Source organism: Rutilus rutilus (genome assembly GCF_951802725.1).
Source record: "Rutilus rutilus genome assembly, chromosome: 7".
NCBI classification, from domain to species: domain Eukaryota; kingdom Metazoa; phylum Chordata; class Actinopteri; order Cypriniformes; family Leuciscidae; genus Rutilus; species Rutilus rutilus.
The window spans coordinates 27498110-27525241 of NC_140221.1; the positions used below are offsets into that span (position 1 = coordinate 27498110).

General features: G+C 38.9%; 1 long non-coding RNA gene across 1 annotated transcript; it reads left to right on the forward strand.

The window, feature by feature from the left end:
* Positions 1–15521: 15521 nt before the first annotated feature.
* On the forward strand, positions 15522–19428 carry LOC311293922. Its single transcript, XR_014627975.1, has 2 exons — positions 15522–15773; positions 15857–19428. It is a non-coding gene; the product is annotated as an uncharacterized lncRNA (long non-coding RNA).
* Positions 19429–27132: the final 7704 nt, after the last annotated feature.

Sequence of the window (27132 nt, forward strand, 5' to 3'; positions counted from 1 at the left end):
CATGAAAGATAATATTCTAAAAAGCATTATAGAGGCACTTAATATATTATATATTGATGGTGGTTGAGGAGATTCCCCCTTCCATGTAAAGCGATTTGAGTGCCGAGAAAAGCGCCATTTAAATGTAATGAATTATTATTATTATTATTATTATTACTACTACTACTACATAGAATATCGATGTTAAGTATGCCGAGTCAACAGAGCATCCAACAACAAACTACAGTATTGTCTGACATCACACTGATAGAGCTTTTTTTAAATTACACCCTGCAGTTTATAAGCTTACTGTGTCCTTCACATTTGACTTATTACAGCTAAACACCGCCGAACTGCAATGTTTTTTATTTATTTTTTTCATCCTTTTACGAAGACCACAGTCAGGGTTATCATTTCAATCGGGGTCAGGGTTAAGTGGGGCAGGAACCCCATTTTTCTGCACGATGTTATGTGCTGCACATGCCACCAGTGCACTCCTTCATAGGGCTGTAGAGCACTGTGCTATTTGCTCAGATCTCTCTAAAAAAGCAGAAGACCTATACTATGGTCTCTCACATTATACAGTTTATCTTGTCAGGCCATCTCGCACATTACTCAGAGTCAAGTGCATGTCACAGATTGATTATTTGAGTGAAAATGCTTTCTTTTTCCTCAGAATGTGATTTCTGCAATTCTGAACACGATTCCAAGAACATGGCCTTCAGGAATCAAAATGAGCTAAGAAATTCTCACTTTTATTCAAACAATTAGAATGCCATGGCAATATAATGGCAAAAACAGTGCATCATTACTAATCTTTCCTTTTAGCTTGTATTTTAAGCTATTAAAGTTATTAAAGTTAGTTACATGACATAAATGTAAAGTAATTATGGATGATTACTTCTGATGCAAATGTTTAACTGCATTTCATGTTTTATACTTGATTCTTGGTCTGAACTGAAATACACCCCCTGTCTCTTTTCACATTGTTTTTTTATTATTATTTATTCTCATCAAAATAGGTAACTTTTATCATTTGTTTATTTACATTAATTAATATGAATTCATAATATTATAAATCCTGATGTACAGTAAGTGGTAGGCTATATACATTTTCCTATATTTATTTTGCAATATGCGATATGTATACAATAAATTAGCCCTCCCTATAGGCTCCATCAGGTAAACAGTCCCAGATATGGATTTAGATCAGCAGGACTTTATAGCACTTACTGTATTTTGAAATTATTTTGTAAATTTGTCAGGACTGGGGTGATTTGAACTTTCCTCTTGTTCTTGATAAATATTTGATTTTAAGATTTCGAAGGAACTTTTAGTCATCCCTCCAAGCATAGCTGTGGACCGCGTGTAAACTGTACTTTGCTGTTTGATGATCGTGCAACATCAAACCACGATTACAGTAGGGCCTATCAAACTGATGTGTCCGAGGTGAATGCAGGTTATGAAACGCTTTAGGTTTCTTATCATGTGAGTGCAAGTTATCACTTAGAGAAAACCAGTGAAAAAACAAACAAACAGAGAAAATTCAATATTTAAAGAAGACTAGGCTACTATATACCTAGCCTGACGTCGTCATACTCAGATTCTAGTCAGAATATGAGTCTGAGACTGCTCCATTGGGCTGTGATTAAGGGGCGTATTTCAACCGAACCAGGAAATAAAATGCCTCTGCACTCAATTTGATAGACCTACAACCAATGAGAGCAACGGAATAAGTGACGTTCTTCATTCATCTTTCTGATCGACAAATGCCTTGATCGCGGTTCTCTGTTCCTCTTTTAAAATGAATGCGCTGTCGATATCTTCTATAATAACAGACGCGATGGCGGAATCTACACATCTCAATTCTCCAGCGGCAGTCATCTTTGTTGTAAACGAATTCAACCCAAGCGCTCTTTGGTGACGTGGATGATTATGTTACTGTTGATCATCTGTCCATCATCGTATAAAGCCCGCCCTGATAATTTGATTGGTCCGAACATCTCTTGTTCGAGCGAGCATAGTTGCTCCACAACGGATCAAGTCCAGACCGAACCTCCCGACCTCAAATGTTGTGGGCAGGGCTAAATTCTATGAAGGTATTTTTGGTGCAAATCAGCTGAACGCCTGAGACAGTGAAATTTGTAGTAGAGAATACAGGGCTCTCAAGTTTTGAAGACAGGCAAGAGTGACATTCCCAACGGGCCTACCCTTTTCGCCACCTTCTTTGGGCCAGCATCCTCTAACCTGGCCTTTTTAGGGGACTTTAGAAGAGGATGCTTAATTGCTTTTTACCTGACATCTTTGAAAGACAGATGCAATAATTAATGTATCCATGGCCAGGATATAATTATAAAATATGACATGATTTTAAAAGTGACCTATAACATTGACTATGCAATACACTTTAATTTATTTAGTGCTAATAAAATTATTAAGCCTATTTGGAGAGAGAGATGTTTATAATGTGACAATATGTCAGTCATCGTGTGATAACGAAAATATGACTAGGCCTAGACTACTTGGTCTGAGCAGGTGTTGTCAGTGAACAGGCTGTAAAACTGTTGGCTAAGTTACAGACACTCATAAAAAACTGATGCTAATTATCTGGGAAACATTCTCTAAAAGCAGTCAAGTTGTCACTGTTTGTGTCAAACAAGTTGTGAATTTGTTGTAATATTAAAACAGGAGATCATGACTTGAAGTGATGCTCGGAGTGGTTTCCTCTGTGGGTGAACGAAACTTTCGGAAGATGTTGTAGCAGAATCACTTGAACATTTTTTTTTTTTTCATTTCATTGGTTGTTGCGTTAAATCTTACCCAGATACAATTGTGCTATTTTCTGATTGGCTATTGTGTAGCCCCTTTCTTTTTTTTGATTGGCTGATAAGTGGCAGGCTCGACTAAGAACGCGCTTGATTCCTGCCGGTTCCGTAGTGAGAGCGGCGTGGCCAGAGAAATGTTGGCCGCTGCGGCATATTAAATATATTATAAATAGTTTTTCCGCGTGAGAAATACAATGTGTGGCGGGAGTGCATAACAAAAGACCGAAATGAATGACTGTCACGCTCAATGCGTGACACTTGAGAGCCCTGAGAATAGCCACACATGTGTATCAGTAGATTTGAAGTCACAGAGAGAAATGTTTTAAGAGTTGCAAATGTGTAGACTTTTTTTTTCTCTTCCACAAACACAACACAACAGTTACACCTTCTCAATTCTTCATTGCAGGTGGACAAATCCTATTCTACAAATCACAAATTAAGAAACTTGTACGCTCACATTTTTGCTACAGTGAATATGGTGCAAATGCATTTACACACCTGCATCAAAAAATGTGAAGTCACAGAGAAGTTTTGCTCATCCGCAAATCAGTATGTGAATTCATCCAATGAGAGTTGCACACTTGTAGAATATTTTCTCACAAATGTCTTGTATATTTTTCTAGCACAAACACAAGCATATAACTATAACTGCTTGAATCTGCTGCGACGAATCTCAATACAGTTTTTTTTTTTTTTGCTTTCAAATGACAAGTTTCGCGCACTCTCCCTTTTGCACCATTGGTAGCAAATTACATACTGACCAAGTTTGCAGGTATGAAGGCATTTAGAGGATCGCGGGTCGTCAGACACCAAGATAGGCGGATAAGCAGCTTGACTTATCTTCAGAACAGCTCAAAAACAGTCGGTCTGGAAGTGCAACGCTTCAGTCGAACTCGGCACGCACCAGACATCAAACACAGGAAGTCTTTCCACGTCAGTCAATCAATCACTCTCACTACTGGCAAACAAACGGATGATGCGTTCTTTCCAAGTATGACACACTTCCCTATATCTAACTTCCTTCCGTCGTTAATTGAAGCACTCCACCCAGTCACGCAAAGAGAAAATGAAAGTAAAACAAACAATGTTGTGGTGGCACAGATTTTTCTTCACTGCCACAAGGTTTTTCATAATATTTTTTCCAATATATGTTGATTATTGGATATTAAATGTTGCATGTTTTCCCCCCACTATTTAGGCCCCGTTTACACGATGGGAAAACGCAGATATTTCCCTGCGTTTTGGCCTGTCATTTACACGAAAACGCCGTTTTTATCCAAGAAAACGATTATTTCTAAAAACTCCGGCCAAAGTGGAAATTTCTGAAAACGCCGGTTATGTGTTGCCATGTCAACTGGGAGAAACGGGGTTTTAGGTTCTCAAACGTCACATTATGCACCAGAAAATGCTTACGTCATGTGAGCGCCCTATGTTTAGAGTTTGTTTGGCTACTATTTGATCATGGATGCTGTTAAGGTGGTACTCATTTTTACTTTTGTGCAAACGTTTTTGGCCTGTTTGCATTTGCTTCGCTGTCTGTCCACACAAACGAATCTCGCGCCATGTCTGTTGTTTTGAAAGGAACTGGAAGTCGCTCGTGCTATTCGTTGTTGTCGATTTTGAGGATTCTGATTGGCTTGCATGGCTTTATCCTTCTCCCTACACTGCCGCCCATAGGTTTGGCATAATTATGATGTTGCTCGACAGCGTATTTATGCGGGTTGATGTAAACGACAACTTTTTTGAAAACGATGTCGTGTGCACGATGTTATTTTTGAAAACGGAGGGGGAGAAATATTCGTTTCTCTAAATACCCGGCTATGTGTAAATGTGGCCTTAGATTACCTTTGCCATCATCTAATAATATTTAAAATCACCAATAGCCTACATGAATAACACTGTTAGATGTAATCTTTAGCAAATCTCAAAATGAATTTTTCATATTGTAGCCTACTTCATAATATTGTGATGCGCAAATATTTCGTGTTTTAATATAATTCATAGACAAAATAGTTTGTAATTTTGATGTTGGCCATTTATCCATTATTGGCTTTAACATTAAAATAATTATTGTCTTATCAATACCAGGCAGAATTTTAATATCAGTGCATTTATAATTATTATTTTTTTAAACAGAGAATTTAGGATAGTCAGAGTCGTCATGCTTAGTGCTGGAAATAAGTTAAGCTAAAAGATCTGATCCAGTGCTTGATCCAAAATCCAGTGCTTGATTTTTGTGGTCAGTTAGATATGCAGTAGATGGGGCCAGTGTGGTTTCAGGGCAAGGCATAACAAGGTAGGAGGAATAAGAAACAGACATGGATTGACAGTGTCCCTGAAAAACACCATACAGTATAATTGCAGCAGGCTATACTTTAGCAGGGCATCTTTTCAAAGTGCTGATGTCCTGGAGGAGCTGTTCTGTTAAGAATAGCGTAATCGCTATCACAATACCAAGCCATGCAAAAGGGACTTGTTTAACAATGACTGAGTATTAAGGAGCACATTTTTACAGGAGGATTTGCAGATTCACATCACAGGAAATTTCTGAATATGGCCTACTTTGGATAGGATGCTTGGGACAGTGGGACAGATTGGTTGATGCTTCTGTGGAGTTTTCACTAGGCTTAAATATGCCTTTTAGATGCTGACAGATTGACGTTTTATTAAGGTTTTTAAAGATAACTTACTGCAAGGTAAGTAGTTCTGTGAGACTTACGATAATTAGGCTTAGGCTAAGTTGGAAACTTCTGAACTCTTAACTCCCCGCCAGCGTTTTTTTTTTTTAAGTTACCAGTCATCGCAAGCATTTTTGATAATTTTCACAAAACTTTCATGGCCAACATAATATTGTTGTATATGAATGTTATATCTGTACATGTTGTATGACTACCTGATTATTCAATATATCAAAAGAAAGAACAGAGTTTCTGCTTTTAAACAACAAAAATAAAACCCAGTTTTATTTTAGCTTCATGCATAGCGGCATAGTCTTTATCAACACTTGAATGTGAGTTTGTTTCATTAAAAACAAAAAAAGAGTTTGAACAAAAAGCTGAGAAAATCATGTTTTTTTTTGTTTTGTTTTCAGACTGTAGTCGTACAGACGTGCATGAGCAATGCTTTTATCGCTTGTTTCTGTTCCTTTTTTGCCTGTGTTTCGATCCGGAGGTTCTGTACTCTTTCAGATGATGTGTAACAGCGCCCACATAACAATGAAAACATGGAAAGCCGGAAAATTCTGTCAATGGTGGGGAAGCATTGTTTCATAAATTATGGAAATTCAGTCAGTGGATGGAAAAGAGTAAAATATTTGGTGGAAGAGAAGTAAGGTGGAACAGCTTCAGTTTGGAGAAGTTAGAGCACTAATTGTTGGAAACACATGGCATCCAAGTATATCCTCTAACCATGTGTGTCCTTGTATTTAATGTTGTGCAGCTGGAAAGCATGGTTCAGTTGGCCAACTGCAGTATATGGAAGTGTAACATCAATCATCAGTGAATTTGAGATGTGCAAGCAATTTTCTGTAGCATAATGACATTCACTATCCTTCATTTCCTTTTTCTGCTCAAGTAACAGTGAGTGAGGACTAGGGATTTTAAAAGTACAGGAACTTTGGTACCAGCTTGATATCAAAAGTGAAATAATGTAACAATACCAGATGTTCTACAGTAGTATCCTACTAACTCCGTTTGAAGGTGGCGAAATGAACAGTCTTACGATGGTAAAAGTTTAGCTCATTAAAATTGAAATAGAATTTAATAGGTCATGCTGACATTGCTTCATAATCTTCTTGGAGTATCAGGCACGTAATTAATATTAATAAGTCACACCTTCATCATAGTAATATTGTCTAAGGTCTAACTTACTAGTATCTGCCTCTCACCAAATCATGGCGAATATTACATTACATAAGTAAAAAAGTCACCGTATTGTCCATGAACACTCACAGGAACAACAGGAAAACACAACAAGAAGATAAAGAAAGGATTGTGTATCAGGTTTCAGATTCCCTTTCAAGGGAACTCGAGCTGCGTCGAGACGCTGTGGGAACGCCCCTGCGTGATTGTGTCTTTAGCAAGCGCTCTCTGTGATACTGTCTCTGTCTATTTGGTGTTGTTTTGTTATTGCAAATCACACACACACATATATATATAGCCTATATATATATATACTAGGCGAATAAGCAGCAGTTCAAACAGTGTGCTGTTCCCTGCCCTCGTTTCCTTACGGGTGGGGACACATGCGATCTGTGTGTTGCTTGTTTGGGAGTGGAGCATGCCCAGTCAGTTCTCGAGGGGGCTGACTGTGAGCATTGCGATAAGCAGTCTGTGAGGACACTTGTGAGGAAGTCAGCGCTACAGATTTGTCTCTTCGGGCCACCAAGGAGATGGCCAAGTCAGTAGGCCGGTCTATGGCAGCCCTGGTGACCACGGAGAGACATCTTTGGTTAAGTCTGTCCGATATGAAAGATAGGGATATATCTGTTCTTTGGGACTTTGCAGTCGAAGCCATAAAGATAGACAAGATCTGAGGACTGTCATTATCTCCAAGAAGACTTCGACTAAGAAGAAGTCCTGACGCTGAGGCCGTCAGACTTCTGAGGGCAGTCCCCTCCGGGGAGAAACGGTTTCCACCTCATCAAAACACGGTGCCCGTTTCTCCTCGGCACCCTCTGGGGGGCGACTCTCTGAGGAGGGTTGCAGTGCTGCCAGTTCGGTTGTTCCCTGCCGGTTCGCCGCTTCAGGACACCGAGGTGTCAGCGCTTCCCAACAATCCTCCGAGGAGGGCCATAAAGCAGTCAGTTCGGCTTTTCCCTGCCGGTTCGCCACTTCAGGGGGCCGAGGTGCCTGCATTTCCCAACGATCCTCCGAGGAGGGTCGTAGAACAGTCAGTTCGGTTGTTCCCTGCCGATTCGTCGTTACAGGGCACTGAAGTGGCTGTTCGACCAATACCAGAGGCCGATACTCGAGAGACTGGTCCCCTTTGTAGATTTTCTGGCAGCGTGGAAGCTACTGCCAAAAATATCTTGTTGGGTCCTGCTCACTATAGAAAAGGGTTACAGAACTCAGTTCAGTTCTCGTCCGCCCAGATTTCTGGGGGTCCTCCCTACGGTGGTGGACCCAGAGCAGGCTCTGGTTATGGAGCAAGAAGTTCAGACTCTTCTACGAATGGAGGCTATAGAAAGGGTTCCTTTCGAAAGGCTTATAGAAAGCCCTGCACTGCGCACTAGAGCACCGGCTTGGGATCTGGCCATTGTACTTGAAGGCCTGACTCTGGCTCTCTTCGAGCCTATTGAGGAGGTATCAGAAAAGTTCCTCACACTAAAAACTTTATTTCTCCTTGCTATTTCTTCTATCAAGAGAATTGGAGACTTGCAAGCCTTGTTGGTTGCTCCTTTGTGTCTGGAATTTACACCTGGTATGGTGAAAGCCTTATTTCACCCTAGGCCGGGTTATGTTCCTAAGGTCCATACTAATGTTGCAGGCCCCATTATGCTGCAGGCCTTCTGCCCTCCACCATTCTTATCATCAGATCACGAAAAACTTAGTCTGCTATGCCCTGTTTGGGCTTTAGATGACTATGTCCAGAAAGTTTCGGGTCACCTAGGAAAGGGTACCCTGCATCTAAGCAGAGAATGAGCAAGTGGGTGGTTGAGGCTATCTCACTTACTTATGAAGCGGCGGGTCAGCCTTCACCTATGGCTGTTCGGGCTCATTCTACCAGGAGTATGGCTGTCTCAAAGGCTTTATTGTCGAGTGTCTCCCTTCATGACATTTGTGATGTGGCAGGCTGGTCCTCACCACACACATTTGTGAGATTTTATAACTTGGATCTTGGCTCCACTCCAGGGTCTAGAGTGCTTGTTTCTTAGTGTGCACAATGACTTCACACAGACAGGCATTGGATATTATGGTGTAGTGGGTATAGTGTAAGTATGTAACCCTGGTTCCCTGAAGAGGGAACGAGACGCTGCATCACCCTGCCATACTTCCTGCATGCCTGTGAACGACTTGCTTCAGCCTATCAGAAGCTAGCGCTGTCTGTTTCTGGGTATGCTTTATAGTTTCCTGGTCTGTGTGATGTCACCCGCCTATGACGTCTCATCACACCATTGGACTGATTCTACACGTGCTTCATGACGCAATCACGCAGGGGTGTTCCCACAGCGTCTCAATGCAGCATCTCGTTCCCTCTTCAGGGAACCAGGGTTACATACGTAACCTGAGACGTTTCTCAAATACAGCACCAACACACATTTATCCACACAACCCTATACAAGCTCAAAGAGATATTCATATGTAAGCAACTTTCTAAAGTGAAATCCTCAAATCAGTTTTTTTCATCCCCTCATATGATAAGCAGGCTTCCTAAAAAGAGGATTTTCCGTAGTTTTCTTCAGAGCATAGAAAGGACAACTATACATGGATTTAGACAGATCTTAGATATATTTATCTGGTTATAATCAAGAAACCTTCATTTTCTGTTTACAAAATGCTGTCAAGGACCTTAACACATTGGACAGCCACCTGAAACCCCTGTCAAATCACACCACCACCATCACAGCCAACCACACATGCACTTCACAACTTCATAGTCATGTTTTTGATATCTTTTTAGATTCTTCTTCTTCTTATTCTTCTTCTCCTTCTATTTAAATAAAGGTTTAAAATGTAAAGCCACAAACAATGCCAGACTTAATCTATTCCCATAACGCTAGAATGTAATTTATGGGCTTTCATTATATATTTGTATAGATGGCACACATCAAATTGTGACAGTAATTCTCTGCTGGTTTGGAGCGTTAGCTGCTCGGTTTCAACAGCAATCACTCATACAGATTTTGACTTTTAACTATTAATCTCTACAAACAATGTCAGTTGTGATTTAAAGAGTTCAAAACGCTGGAGCTGCAAAGAAAGGGAGCAAGGGAACATCCATCACTCATTGACACACACTTGTTGCAGTGTTTTAACACCAGGGGGCTGTTTTATGGCTCCAATCTGGAAGGAGAGATCATCTTGGTGCTTGTTAGGTGGACAGAAGGAAGAAACATGTATTCAGTAATTTATACATTCAGAAAGAAAGAAACTCACTAGTCAAGCAAGCAAGAAAGAACAACACAATATTGTGCCTTTCTCTAATAAAGACCAATGATTTTTTCAACAGAGGCTCTCAAATTAAAAGGATTGAATGTGTCTGCACATCCAAATGATCAGCAGGTAATGAAGCAGAAATGGTTTAAGGCTTCATTAAAGATACAATCTGTAAGATTTTTGTAATAAAATATTAAAAAACCACTTGGACAGTGTGATATATTTCATGCAGTTGTGTACTTACATTATCCCAAAAGTTCCCAAGGATTTGTAAATCCAGAGAAATTCCAGTTTTAAATAATAGCTCGTCCCTTGTCATTGTCGCGTATCAATGACGTAATATCTGCGTTATCTGCTCTGTGTCCGCTTGTAGAAACCATAGCTATATATAGTTACCTCATTAGCGGCCGTTTCAATGGGCCGCTATACGTAAGCCACCAAGGAAGATCTATGTATACATATCTATGATACAGTGTCTCATGCAATTATTGATTAGCGAGTACAGAAATTCCCATAAAAACCCTGTAAGCATAGATCAACTGAGGCAAACAGACTTTGGAGAAAAAAAAACAAAAAAAAAACAGAGAAATAAATCAAGGATCAATATCAGCGTGGCGTTTTCAAGAATGAGAGCTTCGCGACAAACTTGGACTTGACAGAGACACCGCTCTCGCATGTGTTTTAATAGAAAGGTAAGCAAATATATATTATTTATTGTACACATACAGTTATATTGCACTTTGTTTTGTCTTTAGTAATGCTTTTTAACAGGTGGCCAAGTCTATGGCAGTGAAATTAAATACAGTAGCCTATGTGTTGCATACAAATATTTAGCCATTACTTGCAAATACTGTGGGTTCGTTCAAATGTACTTTTAGTATGATTGTTTTATACGTGTAAAACTGTGCCGCATTAACCCACCAAATCATTTGACAAATAGTCACATATCAGTAACAGGCTAATACAGCATTTCACGTTCCTTGCAGCTAATTCATTACGATGACATAATGTGATCAAACGTACAGGTAATAAAAAAATCTAATTAATTACCTCATCCGTGAACATGATTCGAGAATTCTATACAGCTCTCGATGCTAAAAACGACATCTCCCATCGTTCCACTCTCCTTCATAGCGTCATCAAGCTTCGCCTTTGTTATTGTTTTGAAAATGTGCTGCAAAAACCTAGATATTGTACCTTTAACAAATGTTTGGCTGAACTAGGCCTATCTCTTCAAGTTCTTGTTTGCATTTTAGAACCAGATTCAGTGTAGTTATTGGTTGTTTCATGTTTTTTCTTTGTTTGGCTAATGTGTTGACAACCTGCTACCTTTATAATTATTACTTTAAAAATAGTATTGTTTGAGAAAAGTTTTCCTCCTTTTCAAAATATGTAAAACACATTCATCCTACACAGTGACATTTGAATGTCTTTAAAACAATAATGCCTTTAATTTTTCATGTCCCACCCTTTGAGAAAACGCTGACAGAAGGCAAATGAACAGAAAACAAAAGTTTTAAAAATCAATAGACAAAATCCCTCAACACTTTTCAAAGCCTGCCATCTCCTTTTTTGTCTTTGTTATTTTTCTTTCTGTTCTATTTTGCACCCCCCCCCCCCCCCCCCCCATGCATATTTTGTTTCTGCTCACCTCCTCCCCTCGATTAACCATTATTCACCTCCATTTCTGCAGATTTTCTCCTTTTTAAATTTTTTAGAATAGCTTGAAATGAAAGAGTTGTATACACTCTAAAAACTCCTGGGTTATTTCTTCAACCCATTTTCTGGGTTATTTGTGTTGGGTTAAAATTATGGGTTATTTTTTCAGAGAGTAACTATTTTCTGGGTTATAGGGCTAAAATTTTGACCCAATTCATGGGTTGTTTGGGATTCTGGGTTATTTTTCAAAGAGTAACCCATGTTCTGGGTTATAGGGTTGGCTTTCTCTCTCTCTCTCGCCCGCAGTTGTTCTGGAATTTTCTCACAACAGTCGTTTGAAATAACCGTCGCTTTCGCGCTCGATCCGTTTTGGCCTGTGCTTCATCGGTGCAACTTCATCTATATTCAAGGTAAGAGAGTATTTTCAGTGATGATGTAATGTAAACTTTTCTGTGTCGATGTCCCTGTTGCTAGTTTATCACCATTTGCTAAAAAAAAAACTTTGAGACTAGCGTTAGCCGTGGTAATTCTGTGGTTGGCATGTAGCCGCGGCTATCACGACAACATCTAGGACAACTCGAGGTAACGTTATCACACACCGGACGCGATTTTGAACACGGTCCTGAGCCGTTGCTGGGTGTTGCGCATCAGGGCCGTGCAGAGACCTCTGGAGGGGCAGGTGCTCAAAGTATAAAAGGGGGGCACATGGAACAAGGCTTTAAATGGGGCTGTGTTTTTCCTGGCTTAAAACGAGGCGGAGGTGGTAAAATCCTAATAATGTATTTTAATAATAAGATAATAAAATGTGTATTTCTTTATAGATCATCATATAGCCTAATGTGTTTCCCACATCATTTTTGTGGGTGGAGCTTGGTACCTCTAGGGGGGTCCGGGGGCATGCCCCCCCGTAAGAAAATTTTGTACATTTTAAAGATAAATTCATTAATCTGGTGCACTTTGAGTCACCCGAATCTGCCCGAATCCACTGTTAAAAATAAATAATCCACCCGCAAACCGCCCATATTCTTTGATTTAGATATCTGCATCTGATCATCACATTACAATTATTCAAATTCTTAGTGTTAAGCATGATAGTATGGTAACATATCACACTGAAGTAGGCTGATTTAAAATTAACATTTATATAAAATAAAAGTTCTTCTTTTGGCAAAATTACATTTCCTTAATAGCCTAAACAGAGGCTTTTCTCCCTTCAAACTTAAATTGTCAATGTTTCATTACATCACTGTTTGAAATCTCTAATTTTTTGTATCTTTTATAAAGGCCGTCTTTCCCCTAATTTTATTAAATGTATGCTCCAACTTTCATTTCAAATTCTTAAATTTGATCAATATTATAGTTATTATATTATAGTTACCAATCACATTAAATAATTTACATTGAAAAATTATACTGTAACTGTATTAAATTAGATTATTTTAAATATTTTTGAATATACAAAAATAAGGAATGTTGAAAAGATGATACTTTATGAAACTAAACCGCCAGTAGGAGGCGGCAGGCGACCGTTTTAATGAGCGAGTCATTGAGTCATTCATTCAAACGATTCGTTCAATCGGCTGATTTATTCAGAATGAGGCAGTTTGTGAATGGGTAATTGAATCTTTGACTCAACCGATTCGTTCAAAATGCTGAATCATTCAGTAATGCAACAAGTGTTGCTGTGAGATGCGCGATGATATTTGTTTGGAACTATTTTCACTGCTGAAACAGAACAAAAACAGTCATTGCGTCTAAAATGTAAGTGACTTAATTTTAACTATTTGTTTATTGACCTGTTATGAAATCAGTCTCGGTTTTAATCTTGATGGCATTCAGGGAAACAGTTACTTCTACAGCCTACACACTGCAATATAAACAACATCTCTGCATGCTCTCTTCACGTCGTCCTTGTAAAATAATAATAATAAGTAAACAAACATCAAAATCACTTCGCTGAAAATGAAACGCCACTTACCAGCAGCCGCAGATTTTAAGATATCTTCTGGTAGTGCGCGTAGCCGCGCGAAATTAAAGAATGTGCGTGCAGCGTGAGGAATCGTTCTGGATGAGTTCGTCAGGTGAAAGGTCATCATGTGGATCATTTCATTTACGGCTAAATTATTATTTATTAATTTTACTAATAGTTAGGTTGGGCAGGCATCCACAAAAGGGCCTTTAATTACAAAAAAAGGAGAGGAAATTTTGCCTTGACAAAAGGGCACTTTGGGCACCAAGGGGCAAAGGGGCAGGTGCTCGAGCACCCAACGCCCCCCCCTCTGCACGTGCCTGTTGCGCATATACACTATATATGTATATATCTATGGGTGTCGCGGACGCGGACAGACGCCGGATGGCGCCGCCGGTGTGTGTACACTCATAGAGAATAATGTGTTCGAATTTTAAAGACGCGGCACTGCGCTTCGCGTCCGGTGTGTGAGCCCCTTGAGAGACTGCACATCCGGTGAGCAATACCTCGAGTTGTCCTAGACGCGACGCGACGCTTCTCGTCCGGTGTGCAAACCCCATAGCCGCGGCTACAGAGCGACGAGGCAACACAATAGTTGAGTTATGTTTTCCAGCTGCGCCGTGCTTATCATATTATACAGTGCTCTACTGGCTGAAGTAGTGAGAGTTAAAGAAGCGGGTCAAGTATTCAAATTGTTGCTAACCTCTATATTGCTATGTTTTCTCCAGGTCATCTTGAATGGACAGTTTTGTCGCTGATAAGCTAACTGAGTGGCAGCTGTCTGAGCTGAGAGAGAATTTTAGAGGTGAGCATTTTACTCTTATTGCCCTTATTCCATCTCTCTATACCTACATTTTTTTTAATAAGACTTAAATGTGTCAGTGCAAGATTTTGTTGTGCCTTGTCTTTAAGCTGTTATGCAATGGGCAAGATATTCACCTTTGCATTAATGTCATTACACTTTTTAATGAAAGAAAAGATGTCATTCACACAAAATGGGTAACGTTAATGCTGCAAAAGAACCACATTAGTTAACTAGCAATTTGGGCCACTTAAAAAAAAAAAAAAAAAAAAAAGCCTCTGCATTCCCTTAAAAGTGATTATTTGTTAGCTTGATAATGAAAGAGTGTCTGGTGAGTGGTTCACAATTGTCAACTTATTAAATATACTCATGTTGTCTTGTTTTCTGTCTTTCAGATGAAGACATAGATGAGGAGGCATTTCTTCTCTTTGATGAGGACACTATCAAAAATCTTGTCCCCAAAGTTGGCCCCAGGCTTAAATTCCTGAGGCTCTTCTGAGAATTGTTGTTTATTTTTCTATTTTTTATTTCTAATATTGTTATTACAGTGTGACCTAAAATAAATAGGAAAATAAACATGTCCAAGTGTGTGTTTTTTCATATAGATTTTAATTTAATGCAATAAAAATGTAAAAGTGCTTGAAGTGTGTAATATAATGTAAAACAAAGTTTTATTTTCTGAAATAAGGCATACTGGGATAGTGAGGTTAAGTTAGGTTATTTTTGACCCAACTCCTGGGTTAAAAAAGGATCAACTAATTTTTGGGTTATTTCTACCCAGATGTTGGGTTTTTTAAACCCAACATCTGGGTCAGGTATTTAACCCAGAATTTGGGTCAAAAAGCATAACCCAATTTTCTGAGTTGAAATAACCCATAAATTAGTTGGTCCCTTTTTAACCCAGGAGTTGGGTCAAAATTAACCCATTATGGGTTATTTTTGACCCAGGAGTTTTTAGAGTGTAATAATTCAATGGAACGGACTCACATGCACATACACACACCTTCATTTGGGTTCTTCACCCTCCTGCGATATCATTGATTTTTTTTTTTCACGTTGAGGAATACATTGCATAGAAACCCCTCTGGAGATTCTGAAAATGAAAATGTTTCTCAGTTTACCTTCAGAATAGTTTCAGTGGAGCAAGATTCTCTTGGCAGTGCAGCAGAAACTTCTTGATTAAGAAATACTGAGTGTGGCAGTATAGGTGTTTGACTTCAGGCTACTATTGGTTGCTTCAGGTTTATTTATTAAGCCTATCACAGCTAAAGGCGGAGCATATATATACCTGCCCTGTATTGAGTCCCGTCACAAAGCTTCCTTGCTTTTCCGGTTCCGCATGCTGTGAAGAGGCATGCGGGAAAATTGTTTGTGTGGTCCCATGGCATATAGGAGAACGAGTACTGTCTCCCATGGTTGATGTGTTTGCAGCCTCTTCACAGGTAGGAACGCGGTTGTTTGTAGCGTCTATCCTTCCCTTATAGGGCAGTGGGTAAATTGAAATGCCTTGTGTTTCATGTTACAGCGTGCACGTTGATTTATGGGCACTTCGGACTGCCGTGACTGGGATTCCTCGCACCCCAAGTATGCAGGTTATTTGTATATGTGCGTCATGCTCTGATATGTCTTTTAATTAAAGTTGTCGTTTCAGAAGCGCAGCGTATTCTGCCGAGTAGCGGGGAGGATTCCGTTGCTGGGGTTACCCGACGTTTGCTCGTTGATTACGGAGCGCTGCTGTTTTGCTGCTGTCTCAACTATATTAAAACGAAAGGATTCGCGTCAATTTCATTCCACTCTGGCTGCGGCCGAACAAGAAACTGTTAGTGCTTTAATGGCGTATGCAGGTTGACAGGAGGAATATCGCCGCCCTGCAGTTTTAGCGTGTTTGTTTGCGTGTTTGTGTGTGTGCGTGTGTGTAGGCAATGTGCGAGTGTGTGAATGTTTACAAGGAGAGTGTTGTGTGTTTGGTTATTGTTTTCTTTCTAAGGTTCATTGTTTAGTTATTTTGTTATTTTGTATGTTTCTACTGTGAACTGTATGTAATTATTCTCTGTATGTTCTGTTTTTGATTTTGTTAGGAGTTGAGTGTCCAAGAGCAAAGGGGCGGGGCTTGACTTGATTATTTTTGTGCTGTGCTGTGGATGTGCACCGGTGTGAAGGTGATACTGATGTGGTTATTGCTTTGGTTTTTCTTTTGCATTTTTGGTGTTACTTACGGAGTGTTGTAGTGCTCATTGAGTGTCCCCCCTGCTGGCCTCACTCAGTCCTGTCGTCTGATTATTTGAGTTGTGTTTTTGTTTAATGTATTTATTTTGTATTTATGTTGTGAAGTTCGTGTAACTTATCGTGGAAGTATTATTTTGAACATTTGTCCTTGTATTGTCTTTGTTTTGAATTAATTATTATTATTGTGACTAGAAAAATTAAACAATTATTTATTCATCCACGTCTCTTGTCTTATAAGAGGGAAACAAATCTGTGCAGCCTATTTATTAGGTTGGTATTCCTGGGTTAAGAACTCCCAGGTGGCGTAGTCATTACACTAGAAGATCTTTAAGAAAAATACTCTCAATGCCACAATTGGCGTAGTACGGCAGGGTTTCCCATACTTGAGACAGAGACGTGGGTGTTTATTTTTGTGAATTGTTTTTTTCTTTTTTTTTTCTTTTCCTCTCCTTTCTAGAAAAGCAGCAAAACAGCAGTGCCCGTTGAGTCTCAAGTTTCGGTTGTGCCTGCCTTGAGGGGGTTCTGTGTTGGTAAGTAAGAAGTTGCGTATTATAATCATGAGTGAGGAACTCCAAGAGTTTAGGGAGTTGGTGGCCCAGTTGCGAGCCGATAATGAGATGCTGCGTCAAGAACGTGCCCCTGTTGCCTCACCAGGGCTGAGCAGACCCCCTGGTGACTCAAACGGTTTGCCCGCTACACCCCCGGCCCCATCCATTGTTCTCGGTGTAGATGATGTGAGTGGTGTGAGTTCGATGATGCCCATCCATTGTTCTCGGAGTAGATGATGTGTGAGTTCGATGATGCCCATCCATTGTTCTCGGTGTGGATGATGTGAGTTCGATGATGCCCATCCATTGTTCTCGGTGTAGATGATGTGTGAGTTCGATGATGCCCATCCATTGTTCTCGGTGTGGATGATGTGAGTTCGATGATGCCCATCCATTGTTCTCGGTGTTGATGATGTGAGTGGTGTGAGTTCGATGATGCCCATCCATTGTTCTCGGTGTTGATGATGTGAGTGGTGTGAGTTCGATGATGCCCATCCATTGTTCTCGGTGTAGATGATGTGAGTGGTGTGAGTTCGATGATGCCCATCCATTGTTCTCGGAGTAGATGATGTGTGAGTTCGATGATGCCCATCCATTGTTCTCGATGTAGATGTGAGTGATGTGAGTTCGATGATGCCCATCCATTGTTCTTGGTGTAGATGATGTGAGTGATGTGAGTTCGATGATGCCTATCCATTGTTCTCTGTAGATGCTTCGAGTACGATGACGCCTATCCATTGTTCTCTGTAGATGTTGAGTACGATGATGCCTATCCATTGTTCTCTGTAGATGTTGAGTACGATGATGCCTATCCATTGTTCTCTGTAGATGTTGTGAGTACGATGACGCCTATCCATTGTTCTCTGTAGATGCTGTGAGTACGATGATGCCTATCCATTGTTCTCTGTAGATTTTAAGTGCGGTGAAGCATATCCATCGCTCTCTGTAAATGATTTTAAGTGTTGTCGTTATGATGGCTCCTTTTTAATTTAGTCTCTGCCCACTTTAGGCCCTGGAATTGAGTGGCAAGGGTTTGCTTATCGTCGGGGCGACGATACAGAAGTGAGGGGTAGAATGTGGCAGTATAGGTGTTTGACTTCAGGCTACTATTGGTTGCTTCAGGTTTATTTATTAAGCCTATCACAGCTAAAGGCGGAGCATATATATACCTGCCCTGTATTGAGTCCCGTCACAAAGCTTCCTTGCTTTTCCGGTTCCGCATGCTGTGAAGAGGCATGCGGGAAAATTGTTTGTGTGGTCCCATGGCATATAGGAGAACGAGTACTGTCTCCCATGGTTGATGTGTTTGCAGCCTCTTCACAGGTAGGAACGCGGTTGTTTGTAGCGTCTATCCTTCCCTTATAGGGCAGTGGGTAAATTGAAATGCCTTGTGTTTCATGTTACAGCGTGCACGTTGATTTATGGGCACTTCGGACTGCCGTGACTGGGATTCCTCGCACCCCAAGTATGCAGGTTATTTGTATATGTGCGTCATGCTCTGATATGTCTTTTAATTAAAGTTGTCGTTTCAGAAGCGCAGCGTATTCTGCCGAGTAGCGGGGAGGATTCCGTTGCTGGGGTTACCCGACGTTTGCTCGTTGATTACGGAGCGCTGCTGTTTTGCTGCTGTCTCAACTATATTAAAACGAAAGGATTCGCGTCAATTTCATTCCACTCTGGCTGCGGCCGAACAAGAAACTGTTAGTGCTTTAATGGCGTATGCAGGTTGACAGGAGGAATATCGCCGCCCTGCAGTTTTAGCGTGTTTGTTTGCGTGTTTGTGTGTGTGCGTGTGTGTAGGCAATGTGCGAGTGTGTGAATGTTTACAAGGAGAGTGTTGTGTGTTTGGTTATTGTTTTCTTTCTAAGGTTCATTGTTTAGTTATTTTGTTATTTTGTATGTTTCTACTGTGAACTGTATGTAATTATTCTCTGTATGTTCTGTTTTTGATTTTGTTAGGAGTTGAGTGTCCAAGAGCAAAGGGGCGGGGCTTGACTTGATTATTTTTGTGCTGTGCTGTGGATGTGCACCGGTGTGAAGGTGATACTGATGTGGTTATTGCTTTGGTTTTTCTTTTGCATTTTTGGTGTTACTTACGGAGTGTTGTAGTGCTCATTGAGTGTCCCCCCTGCTGGCCTCACTCAGTCCTGTCGTCTGATTATTTGAGTTGTGTTTTTGTTTAATGTATTTATTTTGTATTTATGTTGTGAAGTTCGTGTAACTTATCGTGGAAGTATTATTTTGAACATTTGTCCTTGTATTGTCTTTGTTTTGAATTAATTATTATTATTGTGACTAGAAAAATTAAACAATTATTTATTCATCCACGTCTCTTGTCTTATAAGAGGGAAACAAATCTGTGCAGCCTATTTATTAGGTTGGTATTCCTGGGTTAAGAACTCCCAGGTGGCGTAGTCATTACACTAGAAGATCTTTAAGAAAAATACTCTCAATGCCACATGAGCATCAATACATACATAGATATAACTATAAATAGAATACACCCATAAATAGAGCTATAGCCCATTCAGATAGGACAATCTTTTCCATGGTATTCTACATTTAGAAGGTATAAAGAAAAAAATATTGTTAGCTTTGACGTGAGCCATATTTCAATTTTCCCCTAAAGTTTAGTAAAGATTCCAAACACTCTTTGGTCAGTCCCTTCCACAAAAACACTTTTATTCATCCAAAGAGATAAAGACAGAACTGCTCAGATGACTGTTTCTTAGCAACAAATTGTTTTCAAACAAAGCTCTTTCAAACAGTAACTTGTTTTTTTCTGCTACATTTAATTTGATGGTAAAGTGCCGCATCATCAAATCAGAACGAAATGGGAAAACAGTAGTGAAAACAATCGCTTAAGCTTAAGAGAAGCTTTTGTCAAATTCAAAAAGCATTATATTAATGATACTTGTATTTTTTTGTCATATGAGCAAGTGGTGATGAATCTCAAACCATAGCTTGTTATTGCAGTAATTGATTTGGTGATTTTACAAAATGGTTTGGTACATTGTTAAACTGTTATGAACACTGTTATGAAGAAAAGTTGATATTAAATGTAACATGTATATGTGTCACGGATTGAGATGAAAAGGAAGATGATGAGGAAGATAAAGTATAAAACAACACAAAGGTAGTATTCCAATGAGATCAGCAACGCAACAAGCTTTAGGTTCTGTTTATAAAGAAATATATTCATAATCTGTAGGTTTACAGACAGCCAGGCTTCTGAAGTCATTTCATATTACAGGAGAAAGGTTGGAATAGGTGGAGAGCATCAGTACACGTACACCGTCTCCAAACAGAGAGAGATGAATATGATGTCAGCTGGTATTTACTTTTCGTTGAAATCATTTAAAAGTGCCTTATCTTGTTTTTATTGTACTGGAAAGGACTGAGGCAAGACATGCCATAAAGCTCCTCATAAAATAATGTGCAGTCACAAAATATAATGTTTATCTTTATTGATTTAACAATGTTCGCTAAAAATCAAAAAAGTGCAAGTGTCAATGTCAATGTCATCATAATTATGTCTAAAAAGGATTGAAGCCTGTCTGGTAAAACATGAGCTCACTGAGGTGATTTATTTCAAACGTTATTCCAGGTCCCAAAGTATTCCATTACTTTGAAATTAGACTATATATTTTTAAACTAAGTTTAATGGTTTCATATAAGTGTAATGGTCCATCAACTAAATATTCAGCAGTTTATAAATTATAACTTAAGGTATGGTGTTACGGAATTATGTGTAATTTCGTATAAAATGTTTTGATTTTGTATATTGTTTGTATTCTTCATTATTGTTATTTTTGTGGGCTTTTTTTAATTTGTTATTGCTGTTTGTTCTCAGCAGGATCCTCCGATCAACTGCGGGATGGCTCCACCCCTAATTGGCATGGGTTTAAAATGACAGCTTCCACTTCCTGAAGTGAGCTGTTGCGATTCCGGGCCGGTCGCACTTCTCCTGTCTCCTCTTCAGCCATCAGACCATTATTATATTGTGTTATGTTTGTTTTATTTTCAGTGGTGTTTTGTAGGGTTGACATGTCCTTTTCTTTTGAAATCACGTTCGTTCTGTTTTGTTCGAGTATTGAGGGTAATTTGTTGGATTTTGATTTGGATACTTTGAGGGAAGTTATTTTGTTTATTATTCGTTTTGTTTGTTATTTTGGGCCTTGGGTCTTCCAGAAGTTTATACACCTACTGGTTTCTGTTACTCTGACAATATTCAATCTTATTATGTTTAATTTCCTTATCTTAATAATACGTTTATTGAATTTTGTACTCTTTTGTATCTTTTGGTCTGACGACTGGGCGTGGGTGTACATGTCTAAGTATTTTTGTTACGATTTAACCTAGACGGATCTTTTTTTTTTTTTTTTTTTTTTCACGTTTACCATTGTTTGATGATTTTATGCAGACTTTATGCAGGTGAAATATAGTCATTTTAATAGGAATCCACAAGATTTTCCAGATGCCGGTTTTTGCATCAGGTTCAGTTGGTCATGCAAATTCACTGTGTTGACCAACAGCAACTGTTTGGTTTAAAAGTGACTTCTGTGTGAGCTGTGCTTCATATAGCTACAATATTGACAACAGATGTAGCCTGCCCGAGAACTTCTGCAGGCCAAAATAAAAGTGAAAGTGGTATAAAGAACATTGAAGTGGACTAGAATAAGACAAGAATCTTGAATCTTGAAGAAGTTCCAACTCAAGATCTGGGATCAGAATTACCTCTTTCCCACACTTTTCTTTTTAAGATCAAAACTGAACTAGTAGAAGAACCATTGAGATATTTTGCGATTAAAGTCTCAGTATGAATAATAGCTTGTTCTTTTGAGAGTGAGTAAGGAAAATATGTGTTTCAGGCCACATGACCTTCCAGCCAATTGAGGCTAAGGAAGCAATTAATCAAATCCTATATCATTATCCTGCTCTCAGATTCAGTTGTCTTCATTTATGCTGGAGTGGAAGTGATGATCTGAACTTTTCCAGACTGCTTCTGCTCTTTAATATCAAATAATGCTTTTCAACATACTACTGCTGTATGACATTTAAACAAGATGGTTTTGAGAACAGTGGTCAGTTCTGCTCCTGTGATGATCTGAAGAGAACGAGGTCTACTGTCAAATATAAGTTGACTGAAAAAAACTGAGCAAAGTGAATTAGCCTGTGCAGATTTTTTCAGCAGGAGTTTGGGCTGGGATTAATGGAATAAAAATGAATAAATTAATCAAAAGAACTTTGTGTGTATGAATCTCCTGTTGTTTCATCCTCAATCATTTTTCCCTGCAGCAATGAAAAAAAAACCTGTTCCTTTACAGCTTTCAAAGGGAGTTGTAGAATGTGAGGAATGCCAATTTAAAATATAGTTGTTATGCTTTCAAAAGGTCAGCTTGTTATACGTTTGAGTTACGACCAGAGACGACTGAGTTGAATGATGAAAAGTGGGCTGAAAGGGTGAAAGGCTGTCATGAGAATTCAAATGTTACGATTCATTATGGCCAAACGTGTCCCTCCAAACTGATGATATCTTGTTTGAACTGTACAGTCCATCCTTGTGCAGCTATGAGGCACTAAGTGAGTGAGCTAAATTCATAAGAAGAAAAACAAAGGAAAAAGAGTAGAATGAAGATTAATGGCAGACATAACAGTAAAAATACAAGTGTGAAAACAGACAAAGCCACTTTAGATACTAGAAGGTCATTCTCGCTCCCTTATGGTTTGAAGCTGGGTAACATATCCTGATTTAGCCTGTGGGGACAACGGATGTCTGTTATTTACAGTGGCGGCTTCCAGTGTGGTTCTATTCCCCTGTTCCCTCTGGCCTTTTGTGAATGCCAGACATGGAGAACAGAACCGGAACACCAGGAAGTTCCAGAGCGGAGCTCAAGGGAGCGTCGCAGATAATTACAAACCTCTCACCGATGTCCTGCACTGACAGAAATACAAGAATGGCAGAATCACAGAGACAGAAACCATCGAACTGGGAGAATTGTGAATAGTTGGAATGATGTAGAACTGAATCGTTCTGACATTAGCTTATTCAAACAGTTCAACCTTTCCTGCTGATCACATTTAATTTTTAAAGACCTGTTTTTCATTTCTAACAGAGCAACTTTAGACAGAAAATTAGGTTATTTCAGGTCAAACTCATATCTTTACTCAAAGAACAACTTATGTAATTACATATTTTTGACTCAATTCTACAATAATAGCTCAAAGACTCAATATGTAATATGACTATTCGTAAATATTGCTTTTTTTTCACTACTGTATGGGATCATACACAATATGTATGTATGATCATATCAATATTTATATTTGATTTAACAGTTTATTGTCATAAATATCAAAAATATATAAGGCGTGCATCATCACTAGGTGTCATGCCAAAGTTGGGTTGACGTCAGAACCCAACATCAGACTGACAATAACATCTTCATTTTGGTTGAAAATGAAAGTTGGGTTGACGTCAGAACCCAGCTGTCAACATCCATTAATGTGAATGTTATTTGGACCCCACTGACTTAAAACATCTTCTTTTTTGTATACATGAAGATCAGTAAATGTCCACTATCATTCAAAAGTCTGGGGTCAAAAGTCTCTTATCTTATGCTCACAAAGGCTGAATTCATTTGATCAAAAATACTGTAAGAACATAATACTGTGATACAATTATTACCACAATTTTAAATAACTTTTCTTTTTTAATATATTAAAATGTCATTCATGTGATTACAAAGCTGAATTTTCAGCAGCCATTACAGTCTTATTATTATCAATGTTGCATGCTACTCTTTATTATTTAATGAATAGAAAATTAACAAACACAGCATTTATTTGAAAAATATTTTTTTATAACATTATAAATGTCTTTACTGTAACTTGTGATGAGTTAAATGCATCATTGCCTAATACACATATTTTATTTTAAACAAAAAAGTACTTACCCCAACGTTTTGAGTGATTGTAACTTTACTTATTGATTCTGACAACTACCCAAATATCCACTGTTATCCATCACTTGTTTTCTATGAGAGGCATAAATGTATGACTTTTAAAAGCAAAACCGTAGCCTTCTATTTGATGTTCAGCAGACCAACTGCTCCATTCAGTTATTTGTAAGAAAAATCAGAGGGATTAATAAAGTTTCAACTATTTTCACATCATCATTAGCATGTACATCATCATCACTACATCATCAACGTCACTGACCGCGTGTGATTCGCTAGCCACTAATTACTCCATCAGTGAATGTCACCTTTTATGTGCCAGGCCCTCCTGCCTGTGTGTGTGTGCATGTGATGAGAGAGATAGAGATGCTGAATTGCAGAGAAGGGGAGAGCATGTGATGTGAGAGCGAATCAATAAAAGGATTATTTCCTTCTCTCTCCACTTTGCTCATTCTCTCTTTACTGCTGCAGATATAGCTTCATTCCCAACCAATCCTGGGAAGCAGTGGGGGAAAATCACTCCTCGTCTTTCTCTGCTCCATCCTCTTCAATTCCACAATATCTTGTGGTCATCAAGATTTACAATATACAACGCTCATCCTACTCCCTTCTCACCCTTTTCACTCCCTTCTCACCCCCCTCACCCCTCACCCCCTCTCCCCCCTCCCCCCTTCTGGGACTGCTTTCTTTGTCCACCTGGACCTTTTATTGATTTTTGGACCACACTGTTTGAGCGAGTGTGGCACAGTCTGGTTTAATTACATTTTCAGTTTCTTTACATTTATGTCTTTGTGTGTGTGGATGACTTATTTCATGTCTAATAGTACAAAACATATTCAATCAAGCTTTGGTTAACTGTCTCTTTCTGAGTTGTGTGAGGAGAATAATTGTTTCTTTTCTCACATTTTACAAAGAGAGAGTGGGAGATTTTCCTCTACCAGCATTGTATCATCTACCTGGATGATACGTTGGCATCTATAGTGCATCAGAACGCCTATCACATCAGATAGGGATTGCCAGTCACTGTATATGGAGAATATATAGGTATTTTGGTAAGCCTTTTATTGCCTCTTTGAAAAAAAATAATGAAAAAAAAGAGTAGACTATTTCGCTTAATAATTTAAACAAAACTGCTTAAAACGTCTGCCAAATCACAGTCATGTGGTGCAAAGACAAAGCATGGGTAATTCAATTTATAAAATGTCATGTGGTGTGATTCCCTGAAACCTTTAGTATGTTAAACAGGTCGAATACTTATGAATTATATGTATGTATGATATTTAGAATTATATTTGTTTTAAAAAGTTTTTTTTTGTAAAAATTAAAAGTAAATAAATATTGTAAATATTTAAAAACATCAAGTAATAATTTACTTGGTTACACAACCTTTTTTCAGAAATATTAATTTTAAACTTTTCTTGAAAATGGTATGAATGTTTCAGAAACGAAACCAACATTTCTAAGAACGTGTTTTAAACTAGATTTAAAAAAAAAAGAAGAAAAAAAAAAGATCTCATTGAGCATTAGCCCTTATGCTTTTTTTATTCTTTCAAAACAGCTGTCCCTCTCTTTCTCCCTCACCCCTCAAATGTTTTACAAACTTTGACTCTGGCATTTGAAGAAGAACATGCAGGCCACTGCCTCTTCACAGATCTCTGCTTTTGTTCTCGTGCTCCACTGTCTGTGAAAACACACACTTCTGCAAGCACATATACATAGATAGAGCAACATGTTTTATTTAAAAAAAGAACATATAGAGCCAGGATAAACTGTTTAAGTCTTTCCAAAAGTCCCTTGCCTAAGGCTTCTGGCTGAGATGCAGGTCTTACTGGATGCTCCACCTATCACACACACACACACACACACACACACACACACACACACACCCCTGCATCCAAACGTTCTTCTCTGTCCACTATCAAGTAGTCTCAGCATTGGGCGGTTGTTTCCTGAGGCCTTGTAGAGGGTTTAGACTCATCTTCAATCCTGTAACTGTTACATCAAAGTTTGCACACTCTTGTCCATACTGATATGTAACTAGCTGTGTGCCTTCCTATGAGATGAGAGTAAAATTGAAATTGTCTTGAAAACTCTTCAATATAGATTTTAAGGATACATAATACATGTGCCTTTGTTTGCAATGAAAGTTTCAGTCTGTGGATTTTTGAGTAACTTCATTGTAAATTAATTTCCATAATGTTTAAATTATTTTTATTTTTATTTAATTTTTTTCAGCCAAGAACAACCAGTAAATACAGGTGCAGAGCTCATTATCAGTTTTTGTTATATTTGGTTGATTAGTAAAGTTTTGTCGATTAATCTTCAATAAATGAAGTTTTATGTAACAAAGTTCGGGAGGAGCACGTTCAGGTAATCAACCAATCAACTCAAGAGGAAGCCAGTATAAATAAAGCTTTTCCTCACCTTCTGTCTCATGACACGTTTCTCAGCATCCCTCCACCACCCCATCACCTCACACTTGGCTGGGTCTACCCCAGTATAGGGGGAGTACTCTTCGGGCAAAATTCCGAGCTCGGAGCCCTCCCCTGGACAGCAAGCCAAATACGCATAATACTATTAGATTTCATGTACGTGTGAACTCGTGAAAGTTGTGAAAAGTTTTAAACATGCTATTGTAATAATAAAGATTGTTCTCATTTGTCACCTTAAAATTCTATTGGGATGGGGCACAACTAGCACATATACATAGATAGAGCAACATGTTTTATTTAAAAAAAGAACATATAGAGCCAGGACAACTGTAAACATATAGAGCCAGGATAAACTGTTTAAGTCTTTCCAAAAGTCCCTTGCCTAAGGCTTCTGGCTGAGATGCAGGTCTTACTGGATGCTCCACCTATCACACACACACACACACACACACACCCCTGCATCCAAACGTTCTTCTCTGTCTACTACTTAAGGTTCTCATTTGTCACCTTAAAATTCTATTGGGATGGGGCACAACTTGGGGCACCCATTTGGCCAGCAGAATGTGCAACTGACCCCGTTATCACGTGGATTGCACCTGTGCGTGTTCACTAATTATGGGGAAAATGTAATTGTTG